The sequence below is a fragment of the Lynx canadensis genome, chromosome D1 (genome assembly GCF_007474595.2).
Source record: "Lynx canadensis isolate LIC74 chromosome D1, mLynCan4.pri.v2, whole genome shotgun sequence".
In the NCBI taxonomy this organism is placed as follows: Eukaryota; Metazoa; Chordata; class Mammalia; order Carnivora; family Felidae; genus Lynx; species Lynx canadensis.
In genome coordinates this window covers 60,741,922-60,749,405 of record NC_044312.2, presented here as the reverse complement: position 1 = coordinate 60,749,405, position 7,484 = coordinate 60,741,922, and positions in this window count along the sequence as shown.

The following is a 7,484-nucleotide window of genomic DNA, read 5'->3' as shown; positions in this document are numbered from 1 at the left end:
TGTCTGAAATCCTCTGTACTGACCTCTCTAACCTATGACACTATGAGCAGTTCTCTCCTTCTTAAAACTCTCCCTCCTCCTCCTACTGCTCCTCATCTTTCTCTGATCATCTGTTCTTGGTCTCCTTTCTGGACCTGCAGACTCCTCTGCTTGACCCTTATGCATACTTTTAGATAATAATGCTCTCAGAATTTTATCCTTAGTTTCCCTCTTGTTCTATACCCTCTACCCTGGCCATCCCATCCCCTTCAATAAATCTATTTGTCACGTAAAACTATTGATTCCCAAATCTGTTTAGCAAGCTTGAATTGTCTTTTGTGATCCAGATTCATAATTCTTTTTTTTTTTAATTTTTTTTCAACGTTTATTTATTTTTGGGACAGAGAGAGACAGAGCATGAACGGGGGAGGGGCAGAGAGAGAGGGAGACACAGAATCGGAAACAGGCTCCAGGCTCTGAGCCATCAGCCCAGAGCCTGACGCGGGGCTCGAACTCACGGACCGCGAGATCGTGACCTGGCTGAAGTCGGACGCTTAACCGACTGCGCCACCCAGGCGCCCCCAGATTCATAATTCTAAAGTCTTACTGAAAGGAATCACCTGACTCTCAGGCATATTCAACTCTCCCTGTCAAAAAATCAAAAGCTTTGAACTCAGTCCTGGATTCAAATCCTGGTGGATAACTTCATTAGCTATGCCATCTGGGCAAATCATTTAACCTTTATAAGCCTCAGTCTCCCCATCTTTAAAATGAGGATAATAGTGACTGCCTAATAGAGGTCAATGTGAGTATTAAATGAAACAATGAGTATAAAGCGTTTAACACAATGCCTGACACAAAGTAAAGGTGCAAATAATTACATCTATCATTGTTAACCGTTTTCTTACAGTGTTTCCTTTTTTTCTGTGGAGTGGCCTGAACAGCCACACAAGCTCAGAGGCTCTATTCTGACTGCCATGTCTCCAGTGCCACCTTCTTCATCTGCACAATCCCAACAATCTTCCCACCAAATGAAATCAGCTATCTATTGCTTAAAAAATACCTCTCAAAGTTCCAAATTGATTCTAGAAAAAAGACTCAACTGTTAGATTGTGGCAAAAAGTCTATCTTCCAGCATTTGCCCTAGGTTTTTCTCTCGTCACTGCTGACCATGGCCCCTGTGCTCCAGCCATATTAGAATGCATGTTGTTTCATGAAGGTGGCACTGATGCCCATGCTTCTGTGTCTTTTTCTCTTGTTTACTTCTCATTCCTTTGTCAAGATCTTCCCAGATCCCCTTCCTTGACTTCCCACTGAGTAAATCTTATTCATCTTTCACATCCTGGTTTACTGTCTCCCTCCTATGCTGTTTGCTAACTTCTACCCCTGGGTAGAATTAAATGCTTCCTGCCCTGTGTTCCCAAAGAACTTTATTTAGGTCTCTTTTCATGCATTTACAGTCTTGAACTATAAATATTTCTATATTTATTTTGCCTGAATTATGGATTCCTGAATGGCAGGGACCATACCATATTTATTAATTAGTATGCAGTTAACATTTATTGAAAATGAAAGTGAGTTTTATCAAAAGAAGAATCCCTCAATAGACACCTAATGAGGATAGTACAGGCAAGGAGGTAGGAAGGACTGCCCGTTGTATGAACTATAGATTTTGGAGAAGAATGAAAGAATATTTGGAAGGTCAGTGCAGGGTAGTCCTAATTTTAGAACAAGAATCTTGTTCTAAACAGAAAAGGCCTTTATTACCCAGGGAAGCAGAGGGCATGAAAGGATACATGGAGAACAAAGCAGGTGCAGCCTTGGCTCTACATAAATGCAAAGTAGACATGCAGCACAGTTTATGCCCAAGAGACAGGGTGACCTAGGATGCCCCCTCTGGAGACATCAGCAAGAAAGCTCTGCTACTCCAGGAGGCCAGATATCTATAGCATCCAAAAATTTCACATGAACAGACATGGTAGAACAGGATCACCATGTTCCACCTTAGGAAATATTGGGAAATAATCATTGGATTGGCATATTCCAACCTATTACCTCTAAGGGTCAAATCTGGGGCTAGAAATGCAAGTCTCAGCTCAAAATAAGCGGAGGACAGTAACAACCTTACAGTGCTGCTGCAAAATTATGAGATAAGGCATGTCAAAGGGTGCTGTAAAACCTATATCACAATATGTGAAGCACTTTTAAATTTTTTCCATTAAAGTGGGAAACAAGGTTCCTGAAAACACACAGTTCCCAAAAACTTTTCATTTTCCCCATTTGTCACCTAAATCACCACTCCACCTCAGGCACATACTCATACACACATACACAGTAGCTAGCAGCCCATCTCTCTCAACGGCAAAGGATAAGCACTGATGTGGAGACATCAGACAAGGAGAAGACTCAGCTGTCTGGGAGAGAGATGCCTCAGCAGTATAAAGTGGGCAGCTACTGCTGGGGAAAATATCAGGCTGGGCCACAGAAACTTCAGCAAGGGAAAAAGGAAGGGATGGTAGGGAGACCAGACAGAAGGCCCAAGCACTGAAGCATCCCAATCTCCCACAGTCCTGCCAGGAGGCAGGCAGAGGGAACAGATGTCATCTGGTCTGAGTGGCTGTTGGTAATTAGAACCATTTGCATGTACTCAGAGAACATTTGGAACTCTGGGGGAAATAGGAACTAAATCACTCTAGTTTGAAAGTAAAACATACTCAAGAAAAAATAAACAAAGAAAGTATTTTTTCTTTCCTCTCCCTAACCCCAGGGAACAGGCTTGGGACTTTCTTTGAAAAAGAAAAAGTCACACTATCTCAGCAAGTCGCAGGCGTGCCTTGGAGAACTGTGAAGGACATCTTGGCCCTTTCTTGAGGATGGAGGGAGCAGAAGCCACAACTACACAGAGGAGAAATACACTTTGAAGTCTCCAATTCTCCTCATTCCCTCCCCCTGGCCTCCAGGACTCTGTCCCCCAGTGCCAGCTCAGCCCCCATGACCAGCCCACCCTCACACTCTTCCCAGATCTCTCTGAACATCCTCCTTCTCAGAAACACATGGAAAAGCAGTCAGGGAGGTAGACCAGGGGCCATGAGCTCTATTTCTTCTGATCCAAGAGAACAACAATGAGGTTACTCCCAAAACTGATTTTATTGCTTTTTATGATAAAAATAGAAATCACTGAGCTCCTACCAAATGCTGGATGCTGTAAAAATATTATCTCTAACCTAAGAAAATTCTACATGATAGGAATTCTATGTATCTTTATATATATCTGAGAAAACTGAAGTCCCACAGGATTAAAAAGTGCTCCCAGGGTTTAATAGCTGACTGGTAAAGCAGAACTGGACTAATAGCTGGACCGATACCAAGGTCTGTACATTTTCCTCTATTCTAGGCTGCCCTTAATTGTTGTTGCACCTTCTGAAAGCAATAAAATCTACCTGAGAGGTAGGGTAGAAGGGCTTGGTAAGTAGGATACCTTACCCAGGTAGACCCTTGGAAGGGAACTTAAAAGGGCAGTAAAGAGGACCCTCCCGGACTAAGACTTGGGCATTCTCCTTTTAGCCCCTGGCTGTGACTTTGGGCAGTCCCCACAATGGAGATTTAAAAACTTTATCCTCTACCCTTATTATATGATGAGAGCCTCTCATTAACCTGTATTATTAATCCTATTTGACTGATAAGGATGCTGAGAGTTTATTAGAGACTTACGGGTTAAGTGTCTGACTTCAGCTCAGGTCATGGTCTTGTGATTCATGAGTTTGAACCCCACATCGGGCTCTCTGCTGTCAGCATTAAGCCCGCTTTGAATCTTCTGTTCCCCTCTCTCTCTGCCCCTCGCCCACTTGTGCGCACTCACGTGCTCCCTCTCTCAAAAATATTTAGGAAAAAAAAAGGAATGAACCAATGGTTCATAAGGTCCATTTTAATGCTATCTCCAAGAAATCCACACTTTGAGGACCCGTGAGTCTAGAGGCCCTCTCCAGGACTCAGGAAACCTGACCAGCTCTCCCCACTTAGCTCTTCCCCAGCAGGGAAGGGGAACAAACAGGGAATGGGAGAAGGGTTTCATGGTCATTACCATTGTTGGGGATAAACACATACAATGCTCCATGCTTAGAGCAGCGGTGTTGGGGCCTCAGGTGCCCTTGCCAGCCTCTGTGGGAACATCTGGAAGATAATGTCCTTAGAGGGAGCCCAGAACACCTGGGGGCCTCTGGATCCTACTCTCAGGCCCAGAGAGAAAAGGCAAACTTCAGGGGCAATGCTGCAGTGGGCAAGAACTGCGGGAGCTCATCACTCAGTTCAGGAGGGGGGTTCCTTCCTTAATCCTCCATGTGTGTGGTAGCCCCAGAATCACTTCTACCTCAGGTCATCCTTATCTTCTGTCCCCCTACCTCTTTTGGATTTGATAAAGCAGATGAACCTTTGTAGTGTCCAACATTCATTTTAGAAGGGTCAAAATGAGAATAGACTTTGCACTTTCTCATTTTTCTAATTCAAAAAAAGTAGAGTGAGGCTCCCAGCTCTGTTCTATTCACTAGAGGCAGCGTGGGCCTCCAAAATCACCCCCAAACAGAGCTCCAGGGATTCAGGGCCCTGCCCCTCCCCTTCCCAAGTAGGATCAGAGTCTCTAAAAGTCCCACAGAGCTGCAAAGCTTGACCTGGTAATCAGTGCCCAGCAGAACTACTTTGTTGCCTACACACAGGAAAACATGGTGCAGTGAAAAAGCCTGATCTGGGACTTTGATTGGTACACGCATGTTTTTTCAGTAATTACTGACTGACTGACTGACTGACTGACTACCAGGTACCAGAATCTGCACTAAACACTGGAGATAATGAGACACAGAGTAAACAAGGCACACAGTAAACAATGCAGGGGTGGGGAGAAATGGAGACAAATTATGCAGCTATCACAAGTTGTGATAAATGCTAGGATAGGGGTAAGTACAAGAGCCTGGGAGCAAAGCAGACAGTAGCTTACCAAATTTTCAGGTTCAGAGAGCTTCCCTGAGGAGGTAACCTGTGAGCCAAGACTTGAGGGGCCAGTCATGGTTAACCAGGCAGGGTTGGGAATATGGGGACAGCAGCATTCAGAGATAAAACAGCAGATAAAAGAGAAAAGATGGCTGTTTTCAGGGAGCTCATACACTAGGAGGGCAATAACAAATAAGCAAGAATATATCAGATAAAGATAAGTACACTAAAGATAAAATAGAGTGATAAGATAGAAAAGGACAGGGGAGAGGCACCCATATTTGAGATGCAGGTCACTGGCAGCCTCTCTGAGGTGATGATGTATGAGCTGAGAGCTGTATGATAGGAACATGCCAGACATTCTGACATCTAGGGAAAGAGCAGATGAGGCAACAAAAGGAAAAGGTCTTCTATTCTGGTGGTTCACAGATCAGAAAGAAAGTCAACATGGCCAGAGTACTGAGAGCTCAGGGGAATTTTGGAAAGTGAGGTCAGAGAGGAGGGCAGGGGCCAGATCACGGAGGGGCTTGCAAGACATGGCAAAGGGCTTTGATTTAATTGAGGGGGCCAGGGGAACTAAAGCAACAAATTGGCCCTAATTTGTCGTTAAAAGTGCATACTGACAAATTCGAAGACCCAGAGAGAAGGAGTACATACCTTGTTAGGAAAGCTGCACGTGGTTCAGTGGGGCCAGGGAACAGAGTGCAAGGCAGGGGAAGTCACAGTGTAGACAGTAATCCACTTTTTAAATGGAATAAAGACTGGACCCTGCCCCTAGGCACACACAGAGTCAAGACCAGAGCCCTAGGAGAATCTTGAAGTCCCAATATCAGCCACACTCTGTATCAGCCATACTCTGACTCCTGATGCGGAGTACAGAATGAGCCCCTACCCCCAACACAAACTGAACTTCAACCACACTAACAAACTAGGACTGGTCCTGTGAATACATGGACGGACCCCAGTTGAACTCTAATCCAGTCCCAACCCAGTCTGTTCTTCATTCACCTTCATTTAGGACAGCTCCTGCCAGGATCTAAATGGGGACCCCAGTAAACTGATCACTTTTTATAGTACCTGAAAATTACCCACAGGCAGCAGCTAACACTGTCCATGCTTCCCTTCACCTCACATAGAAACTGCTAACACTGTCCTTTGAGTCAGGAGCCTCCTTTATTCTTCCTGGCTCCACTCCCATACTTCATTTCATCACAGCCTGGTTTCTCCTTCACTTGGAAAATCTAATGGGAAATCCCCAGCTACAAGAAACCCACACACCTGCACATATCCCCTGGTCTCCTACACTCACCTCAACGCACTGAAGGAACGTGTCTTTTCCTCTAGTCCTCTTCCTGAAGAGGCTGCCACTCTCTGTCTCCACCCCCTCCTTTGGGCCTCCCTGGTTGGGTATTTATTCTCTGTCTTACCTCCTCCCTCCTTCTGCTTCTCCCTTCTGGTGGAGGGAGTGCTTCCCAGAGGGTCTTTGAGCAGGTACCTCTCAGTAGCCAACTGTAGGTCTGGTGTCCTTCTTGGCTTCTGTATCCTGGGAAAGTGTACCTCAGCGTATGGGGAAGGAGGGGCAGTGGGTAGACAGGGTCTCTAGAGTCCTCCCCAGATGGGCCCTGTGCCAGCTGGGCTATTGGCCAGTTCCCAGTGTAAAGTCAGACAGGGGGATGAGTAAGGAAAGGCTAGAAGAAACTCATTTGTGTGGCCATGACCTTTGTGAGGGGTTTTTCTCTTTCTTCCCAGGCTCATCAAACTCAGCCAGAGGAAAAGCAGAATAAGCTTTCAGTGAGGTCCCATGATTAAGTATGAGCTCCTTTTCTTCCTGAAGCTTTCTCTGTACTATGCCTTCTTCCCATTGGTGGCCCCTGCTTGGGTCCTTGCTAAGTCTGGATCCCAATGGACCCATCTACCTTTCCCCAAAGCTACATTTTCTTTGTCTCCCAGGCTCTGCACCCTGTGTCTAGCTAACTCATAACATGGATCCCTGGGGGACCATACTATCTTGCACTCCCTGGCTTTGGGTTTCTGAATCTCTGGCTGAGGAAGGAAGATGTGATTTCCTTAAACCTCCCCTATCTCCAACACCAGCCATATAATACCAATGCCATCTGGTTTCTCTATTAAGGGCAAAAAATAGTGAGAGAACATTTATAAAACTAGAGAACAATTTTAATGTGAAACTAAATACCTTGAATATTTAAATAAGTTTTTTAAAAGTCACGGGAACAAAAGGTATGACACAGGGAATATAGCCAATGATGTAATAGTGGTGCATGGTGACAGATGATAGCTACATTTGTGGTAAGAACAGCACAACATAGAGATGCTGAATCACCATGTTGTATACCTGAAACTAATTAAACATTGTGTGTCAACTATACTCAAATAAAAAAAATTTTTTTAAAGTCTATAAATAAAGCAAAGTGAATTTTAGCTGGTTTCTCCTTGTTTTCTACTTATCAGCTTTACATCAATATGTGTTAAATTTACAACACAGAGCATGCTAACTCAAACTATGC